Source organism: Danio rerio, chromosome 5 (assembly GCF_052040795.2).
Source record: "Danio rerio strain M-AB ecotype USA chromosome 5, GRCz13ab, whole genome shotgun sequence".
Classification (NCBI taxonomy): Eukaryota; Metazoa; Chordata; class Actinopteri; order Cypriniformes; family Danionidae; genus Danio; species Danio rerio.
Window position 1 is genome coordinate 12,432,106 of NC_141025.1, and position 12,895 is coordinate 12,445,000.

The 12,895-nt window shown below is 36.3% G+C and overlaps 1 protein-coding gene across 1 annotated transcript in view; it reads right to left on the bottom strand.

Annotated features, from left to right (window-relative positions):
• Positions 1 to 848: 848 nt before the first annotated feature.
• The window catches only part of fbxw8 (F-box and WD repeat domain containing 8), a 309,097-nt gene continuing 297,050 nt past the window's right edge, over positions 849 to 12,895 (bottom strand). The window contains exon 11 of the transcript XR_015489839.1: positions 849 to 1,079. The gene's annotated coding sequence lies outside the window, so the exon portion shown is untranslated. The remainder of the gene's footprint in view (positions 1,080 to 12,895) is intronic.

Sequence of the window (12,895 nt, forward strand, 5' to 3'; positions counted from 1 at the left end):
TTCAGATCGTTTAGACACTCTAGATCTTTTAATTGCAGTTACTTGCTAAAAAAATGTTCTTTGGACCTGTGTTAACATGTTATGATAGAAACATGGCGCCTGACAATTAATTTGGTGAGCGGAGAAAACTGCACTCCTATATCACATTGTGGTGGGCCTCAAAATCGCTGGGTTTTGGATCCTATTTCAACGTCAGTAAATAAAAAAAGAGACTTAGAATGCTTTCACATCTGTAGTTCGCTTCATTTGGTCCTCACCAAGGGCAATAAATGATACATTGTTGCATAATCTCGTCGTTTTCACACCACACTGCTGGCTTTGGTCCGAACCAGTTGAAACAAACCAAAATGCAGTCATCTGACAAAATCCACATCTCTTATTGGCCAGATGTTGTTGAACATATTTCCTAAACTGCTTATTGATTGGTCAGAATTCACGTGCGGGAAAATGCCAATGAACTCCCGCAAGTAAACAAAATCGGCAGACACAAAATGTCGCTTTTTACTATGCAGGGACGACTGCACTGACTGATTGTATCCCTGCTTTAGACAAACTATACATTTTGAGAATTAAGCGCGGCTGGAAAACAGGGTTTTAATGCATCGCTCGTCATTCCAGGAGGAGGCGTGAATTAATTTAGCTAAACTGCGACATGGTCATCTTGCGGAAATATTACCAACGATCCATTAGGTAATGTTTTCCCCTCTCTCTCTCTTGGTAAAGCGCTGTCAAAAAATAATTTTCCTCCATATCCCATAATGCACAGCGCATCGGCCTACGGCAGCTGAATTAGTCCAAAAGGCGCAGTACTTTTTGCGGTTGGACCTGTTTTAGTATGGATCATATTCTCACCACAAACGAACCGTTCCAGGGTTTGTTTGATTGCGTACCGAGACCACCTCTTTAAGCAAGTCTCGGTACGCTTATTGAGTCCATTTTTGGTGCGCACTAGAGTACGATTGCTGCATTCTCACCTGCCCAAACGAACCGCACCAAAAGGGAAAAAGAACTCTAGAGCGATTCAATCGAACTAAATAAGGCAGGTGTGAAAGCACCCTTTTGGACTCTATTGTAACAATCTAGGCGCAAAGTCTAATGCGCAGGGTGCAAAAGCATTAAAGGGGTGTCCGAATCCACTTTTCCTATTTTAAAGATGGAAAAATCCACTCTGTGCCGCGGCGCATGGTCTATGGTGTGTTGTGTTGACAATAAACTCATCTCCCATTCCCTTTAAGAGTCAGTTGCGTTGCGCCATGGCACATTTATTATTTACAATTGCAGATTTTGTATGTGGAAAAACTGAAGATTTCACTAGCGAGAAAACAGTTAAACATCTGCAGCAAGAGGATAAAGAATGAGCCTCCTCCATTCGGCCTCTTTCACGTTCTCTTTTTCTATTTCGTGGAAAAGGAAATGGTGTTGTACGCAAAGACATCCTTTAGCCTACATAATTAATTTAATTTGTTAAGCATAAAGATTTGTTTCAAAACTATTTCTAAATTCAGATTTAATTTCCAGCAAACAAATAAATGAACAACAATAACGAAGTATGGTCAAAAAACTGAGTTATATCCAAACACACGTCCTGTGCTCCATATGGTCCAAAACCTGACAGGTGGATAAATCTAAACTTGTTTTTAATAAAACAAACATAAATATGCATAGAATAAATAATACTGCTAATAAAAAGAACATTATGCATCTGCAAATTGTCATGAATAAAACAAAAAAATATAAATGTATTTAACATGTTACATATCTTCAATGCAAAATGCAGAGAACATCCATCTGAACAACACATGTGAATAATCTAGGTTCTCAAATGCAAACGATTCAAAATAAAAAATATTCAAAACTGAAATGCATCATAAAATATAACATAGGTTAATAAATCCAAACAAATAGCTTCCTACAGCTAGTATTTCAATGATTCTCTTGCATACCGTAGTGTAATGTCTAATTGATGACAAAACAGATTTTGCTTACATTTAAGATTTTAAGGCTGAACAGCATGAAATGCCATCAGTCTACAGACATTTCCCAGTATTTCTCTGTTGCAATCGGGATTTCACAAAAATTAACCCCAAAAAAGCCAAAGCAAAGCAAAGACTATAGATTACTGTGGTATAAAAACAGCACTACAAAATACAAGAGAGAGAGAAATCGACTGAGAATGTCACACCTGTTTTATAATGATTTCTTCAGCTGTATGATTTTTCAGCTTTATACAGTTTCTGTCGCCATCTTGTTGTGGAACGTCAACCGTCAATTTCTTTGCTCTGCTCAATATAATAGGCTGATGGCCGCCAATGCACTGAATCTCTGAAAATGTACAGACATATTTTCAAATAGGCACTATCCTTGTAAATAACTACATAGTTTTAATCCAGACAACTACATTCTTGTTATAAAAGGCTCAAAAGTACATTATGTTGTCGAACAGCTCCAATGTTTGCCAAACTGTAGTGAGTTTAGTTCTCTGTAATTATATATTCTTATCAGCAATGTACAGTGGAGTTTTCATTTCATTCTTGCTGAGCTTCCGTGGTATTTTTATTCCACCGTACAAGACATAAAATGACTTTACTTTTGTTAACCCAGGTCCCATCTGGATTTCATTTCTAAATAAATTCACCATTAAGTCTTTCTCAGTGAAAGTTTCTCTATGATTGCACCCAGAACTGTCAAGACGTGTGACAGACAAACAAGTTTAGGTGTCTCATTAAAGCAGAGGAAGACTCTTCAGTCTGTTTTATCAGTCAACGTAGCACGGTTTAGTCTTGAATAAATCCTTGAAGTAACAGCTGCTCTAGTAATATTAATGATATTGCTAAATGACTTAAAAAGCAGGTGTCAATGAGACTTATTAACAAGTTACATCAGAGACAGATAAAACAAAAGAGGCAGGGGTGCTGTGTAAACTATTGCGTTTTCATTTTAAAATGGAGTTTTAGAATAAAAATGCTCTTCATCCAGACTAGCATTTTGAAAAACAATCTCTATCCACATGCACTACATAAAGCCTAAAAAGCATGTCTTCTATATTTCAGACACACCTCCCATTTTGTTCTTTCTCCCGGAAAAAAAAAAAAACAGAGGAAGTTTGTCCAGCCCATTTGAATCTGACTCCAGCCTCTGTTTATATCTAAACACTTGCTTGATTTCATGTGGAAATCTGAAGTTTCAGAAGGCCTGGAAGAGTTTGGTTATATGTTTTCTGTATTGTTAAAGTCACCATGAATCAGAAGTTTGTCCTTTTTTCTGCTATGTTGTCATACATCCACTTGAAACTGTCCTAAAGTAAAAAAAAAAAAAGTAATAAGTTTATTGATATGATGGTCCATTTGAGTATTACTGTCTGCTTAATATCTGTTGATGCTGCTCCTTCAACAGACATTTAACTGACTATAAGAAACTTCAAGTACATGTCAACTTACACTAAGCCTAACCCAACCTAACAGTCTACTTATTATCAAATGAGAATTAGTTGCAATGAAAATGCAATGTAACGTAAATTCATCAAACGGATCATCTAAATAAAGTGTGACCAAAAAAAGTAGGGCGGTGCATGATTTTTTTCTTTGAGAACCAATTGGATTGTGAAAGACGGGTGCTGCTTACAAAATGAAGATTGACGAATTGACAAATTCAGAGCAGAAACGAGATGCTCACTGATCGCTCCACCCTACAGGATTTCCATGTGACCAGGAAGTGGAGAAAGTCATTTCACAGGGGAAGGGAAAATTGTAGTATTTTAATAAAGTTTATGAGGGCAATAACATTTTTATAAAATTATAAAATGCACAGGTAAATTGGTTATAACAAAAAATACTATATACATATAAAAAATAGAAGACAAAAATTTGTTTTCAAGGCAACTTTAAAACAAATCCACTTTGCATTCTCTTACAAAGATGAGGACACGAATTTATACAGTAAAACAGATGCCATTGACAAGTGCAAAGAAATGAACTGAAATTTAAATTCTGAAAAGTGGTTGATTAATCACAACAAACTGTTTTTAACCTTAAACCAACCCAGGCTCATGCTGAAAACGTAGCCCTATATTCATTTCTGAAGAGCGCCAAATACGTCCCAGGAGGTATATCATTTTGCTGTTTTTGTTTTCACAAATACAACAGAGGCCGCTGTGTATGCTTTTTCAGATCTCAAATTTCTCTCGCGAGTGCCATTCGAGCCTGCTATTCTCATGTAAATCCACCAGAGGCCGCTATCGACTGACTGACTGACCGACCAACCGGTACCCCCACCTACCCCCTTTCCTAAACCCAACCGATAGTGTTTTCAAAAGCACGAATTAACCAGCGCTCACCCACTTCCCTATACCCAACCAATAGTTTTTTCAAAAGCAACTTGGAAAAAAAAAGCCCCTGTCTGATTTTTACCACGTTTTCAGATTTTACGACATTTTCACCCTGTTATTTACTTGTTTATTTTGTTTTTTGGCTTTTGTTTTTGTTTTACCTGCTTTCTGGAAGCGTTCTTTGACTGACTCACACTAGGTCATCGTGGTCAACACCTCTCTGCGTCTCAAGTCCACCAACATACACAGCGAGCCACTAGACAAACTGGTAACAGCGAAAAAGGCGTTCACACAGAGTTAAGCTGTCAGCTGGTGAGTGTGAAAAGGAACGGCATCATACCGCCCCGTAGCGTTCGTTTTAAAAACAAAATGCAGCCATACGGTCTTCTGGCTATTTAATTCGCAATCTCCATAAATGTATATAGGGTTACGTTTTCAGAATGCGCCTTTGTTGCCTTAAATGGACGTAAAACTTTAGTTTAGTCAGAGGCATTCGAAAAAAAAAAAAAAAAAAAGTAAAACCGCTAATGGAGAAGTTAAACTGGCATCCATCTGATTACATTTGTAACTGTAAAACCAATCATACTACTTGAAAACCTGGAATCTGAGAATTGCAAAAAAAAAAAAAAAAAAAAAAAAAGAATTTTGAGAAAATTGCCTTGAAAGTTATCCAAATCAGGCTCATAGCCATGCATATTTCTAAGTTTTGATTTACAGTTAAAATTATTAACCCTCCTGTCAATTATATTTCCTTTTTCAAATAATTCCCAAATTATGTTTAAGAGAGCAAGGAAGTTTTCAAAGCATTTCCTGTAATATTTACAGAATTTATTTATTTTTGTTTAAAACCATTTTGAGGTCAATGTTATTAGCCCACTTAAGCATTTTTTGTTCAGTTGTCTACAGAAAAAAACATTGTTACACTGTAATAAATTCACAGAAGTTCACAACGATACTGTAATTTTGACATTTTTTTTACATTAGTGTCACTTTACAGGATTTGAATGTTCAATTTTATTGTGAAATTAAGACAAACAACATGATTACAGCTAATTTCTGTATCAAATGCTATTTCTTTTGCACGTTAAGTATAGGAAATCAAACACTATTACTATTTTATTCAACCAAATAATTATTACACATTGCCCTTTATGCTAGTACAGGCACTTTTTTATATTTAGAAATATTTACAGAAATATTAGTACCTCACAGTAATTTACTGTGAATTTACATACAGCACTCTACTGTGAAACTAATGCAATAATTAGCCAGTAATTTACTGTATATTTAAGGTAAAATATTTTACAGTGTATACAATGATTTTCCCAATTAGCCTAATTAATCTAGTTAAGCCTTTAAATTGCACTTTAAGAGAATACTAGTATCTTGAAAAATATATAGTAAAATATTCTGTACTGTTATCATGGCAAAGATAAAACAATGAGTTATTAGAAATAAATTATAAAAACTATTATGTTGAGAAATGTGTAGAAAACATCTTGTTTCCATACAAGAGAAATTGGGGGAAAATATACAGAGAGATAATAATACAGGGAGGGTTTATAATTCTGACTTCGTGATAAATATTGACTAAACAACTTTATTGAAGATGATCTTAAAATTCCAATAATTTTCGGCATAAAAGAAAAAAAAAATTGGACTACATACAGTATAATGTATTTTTGCCTATTGCCAAAAACATTCCCATGCAACTTAAGAATGGTTTTGTGGTCCAGGGTCACATTTCTAGGTTTGCGCTGCATGGTCAGAAAGTCTCAGCTTTAGTGGCTGCTGAGGTTTGTAGGATATAGCCAGAGCATTCAATCACCAGGACACAATGCCATTTAATATCACATCACTCTGCCAATGACTGACTGTGCAAGACTTCTATTGTGCCACATCCGGACACACATCTGCAAAATGTCTGTATGAATGGGAATGTGTGCTTTAACTCTTCATGACGAGTAATAAGGACGAGATGTACTACAGGAACTAGCATGGAAAAAGCACATAGTAATAATAAATCTTCTGGGATTTATTGGTGCATTTAGAACCTACAGGGAACTAGCATGAGCGCAACTTCAAGACTGGAACTTCTTGAATGAAGCTCATCAACAACAACGTAAACAAGAATAACCTCAAATTATGCAAAATATTCTTCCCAAAAATAATTAAAAAACATCAAGTTCTCCTAATGTGGTCTTCTGAGACGGTGATAGCACATACTATTGGAATCAGGTCAGGCACTGAACAAACTTGATTCTTCATAATGCATACATTTAACTCTTTACAATAAGTAATTACAAGTTTACATCAAAATATTCAGAAGATTGGTGGAGATTGGCAGCTACTGACTTTTGTTTTCCCACAATGAATGTAAACAATATATAGTCTATACAGTCTTTTGGAAAAGTTTAGCCACCCTGTGAAAAATTGATTTTGATTTTTCAATTGAAAATATGTTAACGGTCTCTCTTTTAAATGGAAAAAATGCACAATATTTTCAGCAAACATTGATGCATAGTAACTTATTTTATCGTTAACTGAACAAAAATAAAAACATTATTATGGCACTGTGCAGAAACACTTTGACTCTTCAAACCTTGAGCACACAGTTGTGGACACCCAACAACCATGGGATCCTCTGAGCAGCTGTGTGAGACTCTGAAAATAAAAGTTATTGATGCCCACAATGCAGGAAAAGGCTACAAGAAGATAGCAAACTGCTGTCATCTTGCCGTTTCCACAGTGAGAAATGTAATTAAGAGATGGCAGTTCAGGGGAACTGTGGAGGTCAGGATGAGATCTGGATGACCATTTGCATAAGTGTTATTGTGTTCAACAGAATAAACGAAACTTGTGAGTTTGAAAACCACATTATGTTGGAAAAATTGTGAATATGGTTTAAATTTTTGTGTGAACTAACCTTTAAAAACAAAACACAATGGTCAAAAATGTTTGGTGGGCTACATTTTCTTGATTAAAAAACAGCAAACATTATTAAACATAATTGCAAATTCAAAAAACTGTTTTCTACGGAACCCCGGAAGGGATGTAGTGGAGGAGAAAAAAATTGGCTGGGTGAAAAAAAATAATGGGTGGAAGGAAAATATATATTTCTAAGTTTTTGTGTTCTCTCACAAAGTTTTGCGTTCTCTCGCAAAGATGTTTCGCGTTCTCTCCACAAACATTTCCTGTTCACTTCACTCACGTAAACCCTCCCGTTTTTGCCTGAAATTCTCCCATCTTTTACCATTCTATCCCACTTTCTTTACATTAAATCTGTACGACGATCGTCGCCCTTCATATCCAACCTCTGAACCAGTAAAGGCATGTATAAGCGCTGACTGACGTACAAGATGTGCTCCGTACAATTAACTGATAACAGGTCAGCTTCTGTATGCGCCATTTAAAGTGACACCTCTGTTATCAAACAAGTGAGCAGCAAATGAATCTCAAGTTTTGTTTTGTTTGATAACAGAGGGGTCTCTGTAAGAATGCACAGATCAATAATGAAAGCATTCCATTACTTTAGAAACTGTTTGTGCTCATTTAAGAGAAAATTAGCTGTTTAAAATAAAACATGCAGGACGGAGATGTTTCATATTATTCAGTGTATTTGTCTGTTTAAACATACACCCGCTCCTATGTGCTTCTCTGTAAATGGCGTGTACAGAAACTGATCTGGGATCAGTTTATTGTACGGAGCGCCTCTGTCAGTCAGCGCTTATGCATGCATTCACTGCTTCAGAGGTTGCATATGAAAGGCGATGATCGACGCACAGATTTAATGTAAAGAAAGTGGGGTAGAATGGTAAAATACGGGAGAATTTTGGCAAAAACGGGAGGGTTTAGTGAGTGAAGGCTACAGGAGAGAACGCAAAACATCTTTGCGAGATAACGCAAAACTTTGCGAGGGAACGCAAAACATTTTTGCGAGGGAACGCAAAACTTTGCAAGAGAACGCATAAACTTAGAAATATATATTTTCCTTCCACCCATTTTTTCTTTCACCCATTTTTTTTTTTCACCCAGCCAATTTTTTTCTCCTCCACTACGTCCCTTCTGGGGTTCCGTAGTTTTGTTTATATATTGAAGTGTCATTTATTCCTGCTAAGCGGCATTTTTAGCAGGCAGAACTTTTAGTTATAACTAGAACTGAAAATCAATATTGTAAGAGTAAACAAATCAGTACTGTAACGATATTTGGGGGAAAAAAAAAAAATATATATATATATATATATATACACACACACATACACAAATCAATGTATGCTTACAAAGAGAAAGTACTGAACAACTGAAATGTGTTTAATACTTAAAAAGCTTTTTAACTATAGCAGCATAAAGACACCTATCAAGTGGAGAATGAAGTCACATGAATTACTCAGGTGTGAGTTTTTTCACAGACTTCAACAGAGTAAAAGTCTTGAATCTTTTGTGGGTCTCGTCTATCAAATCTGACCTTTATTTTTATTCTCTATTGGGTTCAAGTCAGGTGATTAGCTGGGCCGTTCTATAGCTGGATTTTCTTTCTCTGAAAGCATTTGAGAGTTTCTTTCGCAGTGTTTTGGATTACTGTCTTGCTGAAACGTCCACCCTGGTTTTATCTTCATCATCCTGCTAATGTTGGACTGAAGAAGCTGATATTTATTTATAATGATGTAGGGCAGAGGGTTGCTAAAGTACTGATAGATTTCAGCTGCTTTCTGGGTATTCACTGCCTTTCTACACCTCCCTTTCTTCAATACTTTTTCCCTGCGTTATATCATTTTAATACAAATAACTTAATTTGTAAACTACTTGTGATTTGTTTTCATATATGTATTTCTTTGGTTGTTGCCAAGATTTGGTGAACAAGTCAGCAGCATGGATAGATATGGATAAATATGTTTTCTAAGAAAAATGGTGATGTGCTGAAGTTTAGTTTAGTTTTGGCGACTGATGTTTTCAGAATACCATCATACTGATCTAATCAGAGTGCCTGTGTTTTGTTGTTGAGCATCTTTCCTCTACACCTTTTCATCAGTGCGAAGGGATGTTTTCCGAAAATAATGCATGTATATACAGCTCTAGCTTTGCTCTTCAATCAGCTGCCCATCACACTGGAACAGCCAGCAAAGGATGAGCTTGTGCTTTGGGCTTGAATTAAGCTCAGCGAAGCATGAAAAGAGAGAGCAAAGGAGTGCATCAGCGAAAGAGAGACACACAGCTGGAAATAAATCTAAACACACCCTGAACTCTGAGGCATGTTCAATACACACACACACACACACACACACACACACACACACACACACACACACACACCACATTATAAAAGTGCATAGAAATTTACACGCACACCCACTTCTGAATTACTTTGAGATGAAAACTTCCATTTTACATTTGCCTAAAGTGTAGAGGCACTTAAGTGGAAAACTAATCATGAAATCATTGTCTGTGCAGATTGACATCATTATAAAGAGTTCTCAAACCCAGGCGTGAATTATAATGCTGTGTTGTCTTGTAAGAAAGAGCATGTTGGAGAATAATAAACAAATGATTTGCGCTGGAACAGAAGATACGCTCGAATGACAATTATTTGTCAGTGCAAAACATTAAATACAACCGCAAGTGCATTGAAAAATAGCCTTCGGGCTAATTCTGGTGCATTGGCAGAAATGCTAATTGATGTACACTGTCCCTGCCAAATAAACAAATAAATAAATGAATAAAAATAAAAGAATGCAGTATTTCTTTTTCTCATGGCTCTATTTTACAAACTAGGCACAACTAAAGCTCACGGTGCAAAAGAATTAAGGGCATGTCCGAATTCACTTTTGCAATTTTAAGGATGGAAAAAATACGCTCTGCCTCCCAGCCCATGGTCTAACAGGGTTGTGCTTATTCTCCTAATGAATTATGGGTGTGTTTTAAGCATAACATGCATTAAACCAGAGTCTAAATCAGAGTCTAATCTCCCATTCCCTTTAAGAGTCAGTTGCGTCACATCATGGTCAGTTGCGTCACAGGTCAGCTTCTGTATGCGCCATTTAAAGTGACACCTCTGTTATCAAACAAGTGAGCAGCAAATGAATCTCAAGTTTTGTTTTGTTTGATAACAGAGGGGTCTCTGTAAGAATGCACAGATCAATAATGAAAGCATTCCATTACTTTAGAAACTGTTTGTGCTCATTTAAGAGAAAATTAGCTGTTTAAAATAAAACATGCAGGACGGAGATGTTTCATATTATTCAGTGTATTTGTCTGTTTAAACATACACCCGCTCCTATGTGCTTCTCTGTAAATGGCGTGTACAGAAACTGATCTGGGATCAGTTTATTGTACGGAGCGCCTCTGTCAGTCAGCGCTTATGCATGCATTCACTGCTTCAGAGGTTGCATATGAAAGGCGATGATCGACGCACAGATTTAATGTAAAGAAAGTGGGGTAGAATGGTAAAATACGGGAGAATTTTGGCAAAAACGGGAGGGTTTAGTGAGTGAAGGCTACAGGAGAGAACGCAAAACATCTTTGCGAGATAACGCAAAACTTTGCGAGGGAACGCAAAACATTTTTGCGAGGGAACGCAAAACTTTGCAAGAGAACGCATAAACTTAGAAATATATATTTTCCTTCCACCCATTTTTTCTTTCACCCATTTTTTTTTTTCACCCAGCCAATTTTTTTCTCCTCCACTACGTCCCTTCTGGGGTTCCGTAGTTTTGTTTATATATTGAAGTGTCATTTATTCCTGCTAAGCGGCATTTTTAGCAGGCAGATCTTTTAGTTATAACTAGAACTGAAAATCAATATTGTAAGAGTAAACAAATCAGTACTGTAACGATATTTGGGGAAAAAAAAAAAAATATATATATATATATATATATATATATATACACACACACATACACAAATCAATGTATGCTTACAAAGAGAAAGTACTGAACAACTGAAATGTGTTTAATACTTAAAAAGCTTTTTAACTATAGCAGCATAAAGACACCTATCAAGTGGAGAATGAAGTCACATGAATTACTCAGGTGTGAGTTTTTTCACAGACTTCAACAGAGTAAAAGTCTTGAATCTTTTGTGGGTCTCGTCTATCAAATCTGACCTTTATTTTTATTCTCTATTGGGTTCAAGTCAGGTGATTAGCTGGGCCGTTCTATAGCTGGATTTTCTTTCTCTGAAAGCATTTGAGAGTTTCTTTCGCAGTGTTTTGGATTACTGTCTTGCTGAAACGTCCACCCTGGTTTTATCTTCATCATCCTGCTAATGTTGGACTGAAGAAGCTGATATTTATTTATAATGATGTAGGGCAGAGGGTTGCTAAAGTACTGATAGATTTCAGCTGCTTTCTGGGTATTCACTGCCTTTCTACACCTCCCTTTCTTCAATACTTTTTCCCTGCGTTATATCATTTTAATACAAATAACTTAATTTGTAAACTACTTGTGATTTGTTTTCATATATGTATTTCTTTGGTTGTTGCCAAGATTTGGTGAACAAGTCAGCAGCATGGATAGATATGGATAAATATGTTTTCTAAGAAAAATGGTGATGTGCTGAAGTTTAGTTTAGTTTTGGCGACTGATGTTTTCAGAATACCATCATACTGATCTAATCAGAGTGCCTGTGTTTTGTTGTTGAGCATCTTTCCTCTACACCTTTTCATCAGTGCGAAGGGATGTTTTCCGAAAATAATGCATGTATATACAGCTCTAGCTTTGCTCTTCAATCAGCTGCCCATCACACTGGAACAGCCAGCAAAGGATGAGCTTGTGCTTTGGGCTTGAATTAAGCTCAGCGAAGCATGAAAAGAGAGAGCAAAGGAGTGCATCAGCGAAAGAGAGACACACAGCTGGAAATAAATCTAAACACACCCTGAACTCTGAGGCATGTTCAATACACACACACACACACACACACACACACACACACCACATTATAAAAGTGCATAGAAATTTACACGCACACCCACTTCTGAATTACTTTGAGATGAAAACTTCCATTTTACATTTGCCTAAAGTGTAGAGGCACTTAAGTGGAAAACTAATCATGAAATCATTGTCTGTGCAGATTGACATCATTATAAAGAGTTCTCAAACCCAGGCGTGAATTATAATGCTGTGTTGTCTTGTAAGAAAGAGCATGTTGGAGAATATTAAACAAATGATTTGCGCTGGAACAGAAGATACGCTCGAATGACAATTATTTGTCAGTGCAAAACATTAAATACAACCGCAAGTGCATTGAAAAATAGCCTTCGGGCTAATTCTGGTGCATTGGCAGAAATGCTAATTGATGTACACTGTCCCTGCCAAATAAACAAATAAATAAATGAATAAAAATAAAAGAATGCAGTATTTTTTTTTCTCATGGCTCTATTTTACAAACTAGGCACAAATAAAGCTCACGGTGCAAAAGAATTAAGGGCATGTCCGAATCCACTTTTGCAATTTTAAGGATGGAAAAAATACGCTCTGCCTCCCAGCCCATGGTCTAACAGGGTTGTGCTTATTCTCCTAATGAATTATGGGTGTGTTTTAAGCATAGAGTCAAGAGAGCAAGAGTCAGTTGCGTCAC